Genomic DNA, 10,177 nt, shown 5'->3' with positions numbered 1-10,177 from the left:
CTTTTGGGCACTCTTAAATTTAGAAAAAATTTTTCACCTCTTAGAGATGAAAGTGAGATTGAAATTTACTATCTGATTTCCAATGAGCCATCCACATTTCAGAACCATAGTTTAATTTTCATTTATTACTAGACACAGCAAGCAGTACCTACAGAAATATGAATGTAAGTAGAATCTACAAGTAAACATAGGTAGCAAATGTTTTGGAACTCTACACATCTTTATATGAAATTGCATTGCAGAATATATTGACTGTTAAAAACCTGATGCCTTATTATCATGATGAGACAGGAATAGAAAATGGCAGAGGACTACAGGCAATTTATTTTCACTACAAGCCTGCAATATCATGAAGAATTGTAAACATAAACCATTCTCATTGCCATCTCAGGACTGTAATCTTGTCCTCCAAAGGTGTCACACCTGGGTCTCAGTTGTTTTAAATGATTCATTTCATATTTCTAGATATTCTTGATCAGTCAAGTTATCAGGTTCAACAGTTTTTAAAATAAATGATATTATTCTCGTCCATTTTATTGAAGAAAATCATGTCAACATAGGATGCTAGGTTTGAATATTTATAAACCATGGAAGCAACTTGGAAAGAATTAAAGTGATTTTGTTAAAAATATGGTTTTTGAGTTCACATTTTGATGTGTATATAAACAAGTCAATTCCAGAGAAGATGTTATAAAATGTGTCTTTTAAAATAAATTGGACATTAGAGATGTATGTGTGAACGTGTGCATGTGTGTGTGCACGTGGCATAATTAGAGCTCTTGTGACCTCACATGCCTAAATTATATTGCAGGCATGCCAACAGAGGGACAAATAAGCGTCAGAAGAAAAGCTCAAGTAGTCCTACAGGAGAGACTTAAATGCATTTTATAATTCAAAACAAATACATATTCATTATCATATGTATTCTATGGGAATTATAGAAAAAAACCTTTAATTATGACAAGGTAAACAATGATTGAAGTTACAATAAATCTATTGTTATGATTTACTAACTTAAAATATTGACCTTGATGTAATAATACATATTTTGTGTGGTGTGTCCTTTGAGAAATACAATGTTATTATTACACTGAGATAAATACTGTCATATGCTTATACATTTCTACATTTATTATTATAATTTAGCAGGAATGATTAATGAATGAACTATGATTTCATTTATTTCTACTTCGTTAATTTATTTGCTGTCTCTTTTTAACACCTCCAGTGCTTCTCCTTAGTTAAGATAGATGTCATGTCAAATCAAAAATATTCACTGGATTCCTAATGTACAGTGTAAAGAATTCAAAAAAGTACATTTAGATAACTAGAGAATAGTACTTAATACTTTCTAGTATAGCTTGTAATGTTTTTTTTGAACACAGAATATTTTAAAAATCTGATGTAAAGATGGAGATCTTCTCCCTAGAAAAATCTACATTTGCACATCTAAACTAAATTTTGCATGAAATTACATGGGATTCACTGTTTTCTTCAAATTTAAGATATGTCCTGTTTATAAAATCTTGCAAAAATAATGTTGGACTAGTCACATAACTGTGGGTAGTTTATGTAAATTAACTGTGCCTCAATATCCTCATTTGTATGTTCCGAAAAATTTGACTGCTTATCTCTTGTGATTGTTGTAGGGATTAGAGGAGTTAATATATGTCAGGAGCCAAGTTCAATGCCTGGTTCAATGTAATACTATGTGTCTGTCCTTATTGCAGTTTTAAAATGCTGCAGGTAGGTTGAAGGGGAATGTAAGCCTGGCTTCCATAGTATATGAAGATGCTGCATTTGGGCTAGGCCTTGAGATTTGATTTTGGATTAGCAGAGAAGAGATCCAAGTGTTCCTAAAAACTGTGAATATATTTTTAGAAGTAGAAAATGGTGTGACAGGAATTACTAAAGTATTTTCAAAAGCTGAAGCCTCTATTAATGAAAGCAAGGGGTAGTTACCAGAATGGATGAGGCACCCACACAGAATGAAGAGCTCTTATATCATGCCAAAGGAAGTTTGGGTAAGTCAAACAGGATCCATATTTCTATCACACACCTTTCTATCTTGACTTTAATTCTAGTTTGCACAAGTCAAGCAGACTGTAACAATGAGGAACAGAGTACTCAAGCTCACATTTGCTACACATAGCTGAGTGGTAAAGATAAATTAATTTTTCCAAGGCAGGATCAATAAACCTATGGAAAATGTTGCTAAAAATAATGACATTACACTGAATAAAAAAAGGAATGGTAGAGTAAAGAGAGAACAAAAAAGAACCAAAATAGGAAAACAATTTGGCCTTAAAGGTACAAATATCATGTGAAGAGTGAAATAGTTCAAAGGTCCCATATACAAACTCTTTAACACTAATGGAATGCATTAGATTCCCATGCATTTAATTGCAATGTAATATTTTGAAAAACACTGATGGCTATTTCTCTCTCTCTCTCTCTGTCTCTCTCTCTCTCTTTTTTTTTTTTTTTGAGGTATATTTTACCCTAGCAAGCCACACGCATTTGTCCATCTACCTGGTAGAGGTGGGTAGAGATGGAGGAGAGTTATAGAGTGTGCCACAGAAGGAATGAAGTTATGTTCAACTCTTGATATATAAAGTAGAATTCTCTAGCAAGACTACAGCCTAGAGAGGGATTTCTCATGGCTCCATTTTCTCCCTTCCTCAATTTAGGGTACCAGCAGGGAATCCAGAAGAACATAACTCTAAGAGTCATCCCACAAGATGGAGAAGATACATCTTTTGTCTATAACAGGTGGGCCAATTCCAAGGTAGGTAAGAGGATATGACAAAATAAAACAAAATTCCACCTGCATTCCTGACATTAGGAATGGCAAGAAAGACAAATGAGGCCAAATGAGGGTATTTCCTCTGCTCTTTCCTGAAGTTGTATGTGTTATATAAGGTGAGGGACGTGGGAAGAGGAGAGGATAAATCCTGGCCCAGCTTCTAGTTTGGGTCCATAGAGGGGCCATACATATTTCAGCCTTCTTCCAGTGCATGTCTATAGGCTGAGTTGTTGATCATTTCATCCAGGATGATGAGCTCTTCCTAGGACTATTTTAATGATCAGGTCAGGGTAAAATTTAAGATAAATTGACTTTTTTTTTTCCTGCTAATAAGTAAGTAGGGTCATAGAAAGAAAGTCCAATTGCTTAGAGACTAAACACAAGATATGATGTTAATGTTCTGCCTATTTGAATATTGATGTGAGTTAAATTTACTCAATCTACTTTTATATCCATAATTTAAAATATGAAGTTGAGGAACTGATTTTCATTTATAGTACATCACAATTATGAAGTTACTACACTATGTTCTACTTCCAAGACACTGAAATGAAACTGAAGTTTTAAAACATAAATGCCCTATGCTGGAATAATTTTCTTTTAGTACAATATACTTAAGCAACAAGCAAGTAATAACAATGAAATATCTTTAGTTGTTTTAATTTTAAATTCATTCCGTTTGGTTGTTTCAATTATTTCCCTATCGTCACAAATAATCAAGGACAAAATGTAATACTGTGTTCTGTGGTTTAATTTTTTTTTATTGTGAAATTTTCTACATCAGGAAACAATGTATTGAAATAAAATTCTCTGCTAGTACTTGTAATAAGCTTTGCCTTACAAGTCTCTAAGCAAAGTCTGGAAAATTCTCTGTAGAAAACAGTTGAAAAGCATTTTAGACTTAAGAAATTTTCCATAACTAATACCTGAGTAAATTGTTTTCAAGTTATTGAGGAAAGGGGGAATAGAAACCTACCAGATAAAGTGCATATTAACCTTCCAGTTTCTTTTTTTGTTTTGTTTTGGTTTTTCTTTATTTTTTTTTCGAAACAGAGTCTAGCTCTCTCGCCCAGGCTGGAGGGCAATGGCGCCATCTAGGTTCACTGCAACCTCCGCCTCCCAGGTTCAAGCTATTCTCATGTCTCAGCCTCCCGAGTAGCTGGGACTACAGGCACCCACCACCACTCCCAGCTAATTTTTGTATTTTTAGTGGAGATGGTGTTTCGCCATGTTGGTCAGGTTGGCCTCAAACTCCTGACCTCAGGTGATCCACCTGCCTCGGCCTCCCAAAGTGCTGGGATTACAGGCGTGAGTCACAGTGCCCGGCCAATCTTCCAGTTTCTTAACCAATAATTGTACTAGAGAAAATGCTGATTCAGTAAATGTATGAAAATAAAATAAAGACTGATGATTTTGTAATTGGGAACAATTCCAGAAATAAATGAAGGCTGCTCATACAATATATTTCATAGCGTTGTTTTTCACATAGTAGTTACTTAAAAAAAAAAAAGTTTGCTGAATGAATCAATTATCCTTGAGAACACCTGGAATCAGTTAGCCTAATACATTTACCTGGAATACAGAGTGCATTCTTCCAGAGCTAAAGATTTGTCCGTAGCACATTTGAATAATACGGCCATTTCATTTCCTCCCATTCATTTCCCTTCACCTCCAATCTTGGCTTTCCCGTAAATGCCTTCAGCTGTGCTAAGAATTTCACCACTGACTGCTTTGCCAGTGTAGAGGCCTGAGCAGTGGTCCAGGCCCAGACCAATTGCTCCTGGGCATTTTCCTCAAGTAGCTCGAACATTCAGTTCTAGGGTTTGGATTTAAAAATATCTGCCAACAATATACTGACAGTACAATGGGCTTTTAGATTTTTCTTTCTTTTTTATCAAAATGAATTTTTAAGGTCATACACTAGTTTTTTTTTAACAACTTGTATTCTTTTTAAGATGTTTCCTAAGTAAAATTATTTTATTTGATACTACTTAGAAGGAGCTCAGTGACAGGATGGATATAATCCTGAATTTTATTTTATTCTATTTTTGTTCCTATTGTTACTCAGAAAAAACTCCTAATATAGTTGTTTATGTGTTAATTGTGCTGAAATGTTAATTAGGTTGTCTGCATACAAAACTATGTTTTCCCTCAGTTCTTCCATTTATTAATTGGAAAGAGTCTACAATTTGGGGTCAAATATATCTATTTCTGAACCCCTTTACTCTTCTATAAAAGCTGTGGCCTTGGCCAAGTCACTGTTTTGCTCCAATTCAATTCCCTTTTTCCTTCATCATTGCTACCAGGACAAAAACAAATATCTGCAGACATCACACAGAGTCTGAAAATAACTGGGCATGGTCCATCACACATAGACTTAGCTAAATGTGCCAATGGCATACGTAGTCATATTCTGACCTGCAGTTTTGGCATCTTCGAAAGTAGCATCATTGTGTTCTTTTAGGATGCCTTTGTCTGTAGATACATTTGGCAGCCCGTTGGTGATGATTCCCTTTGGCTGTGTGTTGTGGGAGTTTGTTGTTGTTTCTTTAGAAAAGATAAATTTTTGTATCTGTTTCTTCTTCTTTTAAAAATGTCTATTAAATGTCAGCTCAAAGATGGGCAGTAGGTAGTATTAGTCAATGCTTACAGGTCTCATACAGTAAGGGAGCAATATGGGGTTTTGAGATGTAGAGGCAGATTCAAATCCTAATTCTACCTCTAACTAGCTATCGGACATTATTTAACCTTTCAGAACTACCTGGCTCTTCACTTCTAGGAGAAAATAATACCTCCCTTACAGATTATTGTGAATACAAATTAAAACTTTTATAAATTGTTTAGCACACAGTAAGCTCTCTCCCCACAATATTTTATAAAAGAATCAGAAATATTAGAGTTAGTATATGTAACTCTTTCATTTTCCAGTGGGAAATTGATATCTGGCAAAGTTAAATGACTAGCACGAAATCATACAATTATTTACTGCTGAGATTGTTATGTAATCCACTTCTCTTAATAATATCTAATGCCCTTTTTACTCCAGAACAATGCCATCTTTATTAATTGAGTATACCAAGATCCTATTTCTGACCTAAAGAATGATTACATTTTTCACTGTGATAGGAGCAAATTTTAGTAATCTTATTTTATATTGGAGGTTTACATTAGAATTTTTTTTGTCTAGAGAAAAATTTTGTTCAAAAGCTAATGCATTAGCAAAGTATAATTTATTTAAGGACAATATAACTAAGTTCAAAACAACTTGATTTCCCTGGTGTATACTCTGAACTTCACTCTAGCAATCAAGGATAGTATATTTAAATGTGATTTAATAGTACTTAGTTGATGCATTATTTAATTTATTGCATCATGTGACTGCACAATTTCATCATTGTAGTGCAAAAGCAAGTTTACTGAATAAGTGCTATGGTTTCAGCTACTTCTTTAGTATTAGAATGTAGTTTTCTCCATTATTTATATATAGTTCATTTTATACCATGATGATTTTGAAGTAAAATGCTATTTCTTACTTTCCTTATATAAATGTATATTCATCTCATGTCTAATATAATCAAGACAAAATAGTGCTCAGTTCAAAAGTCCTTTGCTGTTCAGAATAAATGGTTTGGTAGAATGAAGGTCTAAACTGAAGCACTATGCATGTGATGGCCTAATGGCTTTCTTAAAAATATATTTCTGACAGAGTTAATTTTGTTAGAAACAACCCTGCCAAACTAACTACACTTCTTAAAAAAAAGAAAAAAAGAAAAAAGAAAAGAAAAGGTAATAGTGGCTGTAAGGTACAGATCTTCTGTTGAAGGAAGCGCCTTATAATGTCCCTGTGGGGTGGTGAAACATTAAAAATCGAATTCTAACAGTTACTGGTATATCTGGTACATCAGAGTCTTCTTACACTAATTGGCCATTATAACTTTGAGTAAATCACTTAATCTCTCTGAACCTCTGGTTCCTTTTCTCTCTAATCATAAACAGTAATCTCTGCCTAAGAATAATGAGATATTTAAGCTTTTGCCATCCCTGAGAGAAAACTGTGTTAAATTAATTTTTTGCCTGGGCTTTGATCTGTCAGTGACACTCTTTGTGTCCAATAACTTCAAAGTATCTCTTACCACATCCCATTTTGTTAATTCATCAAACCCTGACCCTAATTTCACCGTCATTCCCCTACTAGACCGTACTCTTTTTTTTCTTTTCATAGCTAGTTTTCCTGGCATTTTCTCACTCCTGATATAACCACATATGACAGCAAAAACATTGGAAAAACTGCAACTTATTTCATGTGCCTGGAGTAGAAGGACAGACAGATTCAGTGAAGTTGCAGGCATAATCAGAGGTATTTCCAGTTTCTGGTCCTTCAGGTAGGGAGCTTGGAAGCCATCATTTTATTCCTAAGATCAAGTAAAGAGCTGAATGAATTGAAAAACCATCTCCTCTTAGATCCATCAAAGAAATGAGGTTACAGGTCAAACTGCTGCCCTCAACATTGGCGAGACAAACAGGCAAATACATAATATACCAGAGCACTAACCATCCAGCAAAAACCTCTGAGGGAACCCATGCTGGGATAGGAAAACCTGAACTGTAATCAATGACTTGCTGGAGGCTTAGAGCAGACAAGTCTGAGAGTTAAAAACTCCAAGGGGGACTTAGCCGTAGAGGGACACCCCCACTTTTGTGAGCCAACCCTCAGAAGTGCAAGCTGGTTCTCAAAGTAAACAACAGAGGAAAATCCCCTTGTCCTTCCAGAAGAGAGAAAGGAAAAGGAACCATTTTGAAATGCACCAGAGCATGCTGCTCTTCTCCAAAGGCCTGTCCTCAGGATAAACTATTTAACCAGAGTCTAAATTATTGCAGTTTTATGAAGGCTAACCTACCTGGGGAAAGGAAATATCCAATTTCAGCCCACTCTAGCCATCCTCTCCTACCTAAATGGTGTAGGTAGGGAGACTGTGTGTGAATTTTATGCTCCAGAGGAACAAGCTCACTAACAGATTGAGACTTAATTACGGGACAGCAGAATGCTTCCCCTCCCCTCACACCTCACCACCACATTACTAAAGGCCTATTTAAAGCAGTTCCATTTACCCAATACATGTCTGGCTATCAAGAAGGAAAAAACAAGGCGTACTAAAAGGCAAAAACACAGCATGAAGTGATGGAGCAAGCATCAGAACCAGACTTAACTATGATAGAGATGTTGAAATTATTAAATTGGGAATTTAAAACAACTATGCTTAGTAAGCTGGGGGCTTTAATGGGAAAGTAGATGACATGAAAGCAGAGAGATGGAAATTTTAAGAAAAAAATTTTTTAATGCTAAAGATAAAAAACACTGTAACAGGAATGAAGAATGCCTTTGATGGACTCGTTAGCAAACTCACAAGACTAAGGAAAAAACTCTGTGAGCTTGAGGACATGTCAGTAGAAACAGCATATCCTCCAGTTTCTGGTCCTGGAAAACAGCAAACAGAAAAAAGATGTAACAAAAGGGAACAGGTTATCCAAGAACTATGGAAAAACCGCAAAAGGTAAAACGTAAACATAATGGGAATACTAACAGACAAAGGAAAGGAGAAAAGAAGAGAAGAAATATTTGAAGGAATAATGACTGAGAATTTTCCCAAATTAATGTCAGGCATGAAACCTTAGATCCAGGAAGCTCACAGAACACCAAGCAGGACAAATGCTAAATAAACAAAAACAAAAACAAAACAAAACCATCATACCTAGGCATGTCATATTCAAACTGCGAAAAAATCTCATGTAAAGAGAAAACCCAGATAAAAGCCAGAGGAAAAAAAATACCTTACTTATATAGGAGCAAAGACAAGAATTGCATTGAACTTCTCAAAAACCACACAACTAAGAAGAGAATAGAGTGAAAGTTTTGACCAAAAATAAACACACACACACACACACATACACACACACACATTTACCAATCTAGATATCTGTAACATGCAAAATTATCCTTGAAAAGTGAATAAAAAATAGTTTCTGAGACAAACAAAAATTTTGAGGATTTGTTGCCAATAGACTTGCCTTGTAAGAAATGTCAAAAGAAGTACTTCAGAGAGAAGGAAAATTGTATAGTCAGAAACTGAGACCTCCATAAAGAAAGGAATAGCATCAGAAAAAGGATAAGTGAAGATAAAAACTTTTTCTTATTCTTAATTGATCTCATAATGGTTTATTCAAAATAATAATAGCAACAATGTATTTGATTGTATATGCTTATATATACATTAGTATATGCTTATGTATAAGTGAAAGGAATGACAGCAACAATACAAGAGACAGAAGAGAGTAATTGGGAATAATTTGTTATTATAAGATACTTGCACTACCTGTGAAGCAGTGTAGTGTTATTTGAAAGTAAACTTGAATTAGTTGTAAATACATATTGCAAATTCTAAGGCAACCACTAAAATACGTTTAAAAAAAAGTACAACTGATATGCCAAAAAAAGGAGAAAAAATAGAATCATATAAAATGTTCAAGTAAAACCACAAAAGGCAGAAAAAGAGTGGAAGACAAAAGTAGGAACAAACAACAAATGCTAATGAGGAGAGCAACAGGATCTCACATTTATTGCTGGTGGGAATGCAAAATGGTATAGCCACTTTGTAATAGAGCTTGGCAGCTTTTAATGAATCTAAACACACTACTACCATGTGATCCAGCAATTGCCCTCCTTAGAATTTACTCAAATGAGGTGAAAACATGTCCACACAAAAATCTGCACTCATATGCTCATAGAAACTTTATTCATCATTGCTAAAATGTGGACTCAACAAAGATGTCCTTCTGTAGATGAATGCATAAACTGTGGTACATCCAGACAATGAAATATTATTCAGTGCTAAAAATAAAAGACCCATCAGAAGATGAAAAGACATGGAGGAATCTTAAATGCATATTACTAAGTGAAGGAAGCCAATCTGTGAAAAGCTACATCCTGTATAATTCCATGTATATTAATTTCTAGAAAAGACAAAACTATAGAAACAGAAAAGGATCTGTGGTAAGTAGGGGTTATCAGAGAGAGAGAGGAATGAATAGGTGAGGAACAGAGAAATGTTAGTGCAGTAAAACTATTATGTATGATACTATAAAGGTGCTATATACATATAATTATATTATATAGAACACATGTTATATAATTTAGACCATTATATTATAAAATTAAATTACACTATTACATTATTGTATATTATATATATTATTTTCACAAATGTGTAAACCCATAGAATGTATAACACCGAGAGTAAACATAATATGTGCTACAATAATATAACGATATAATGTAACATAAGGTATCTGTAATGATACTGGCTCTCTTCTTGC

General features: G+C 34.4%; 1 long non-coding RNA gene across 2 annotated transcripts in view; it reads left to right on the top strand.

Moving 5' to 3' along the window:
* The first annotated feature begins 825 nt into the window (after positions 1-825).
* LOC134740115 (uncharacterized) overlaps positions 826-10,177 on the top strand; it is a 52,482-nt gene continuing 43,130 nt past the window's right edge. Inside the window, exons 1-2 of one of the 2 annotated variants that reach the window (XR_010127351.1) lie at positions 826-965; positions 2,691-2,788. This is a non-coding gene — a long non-coding RNA (uncharacterized LOC134740115). The remainder of the gene's footprint in view (positions 966-2,690; positions 2,789-10,177) is intronic. The other variant, XR_010127350.1, reaches the window with a different exon arrangement.

The sequence above is a fragment of the Pongo pygmaeus genome, chromosome 7, assembly GCF_028885625.2.
Source record: "Pongo pygmaeus isolate AG05252 chromosome 7, NHGRI_mPonPyg2-v2.0_pri, whole genome shotgun sequence".
Lineage (NCBI taxonomy): Eukaryota > Metazoa > Chordata > Mammalia > Primates > Hominidae > Pongo > Pongo pygmaeus.
The sequence above is the reverse complement of the archived record's forward strand: the minus strand, read 5'-3'. Positions and strand labels throughout refer to the sequence as shown.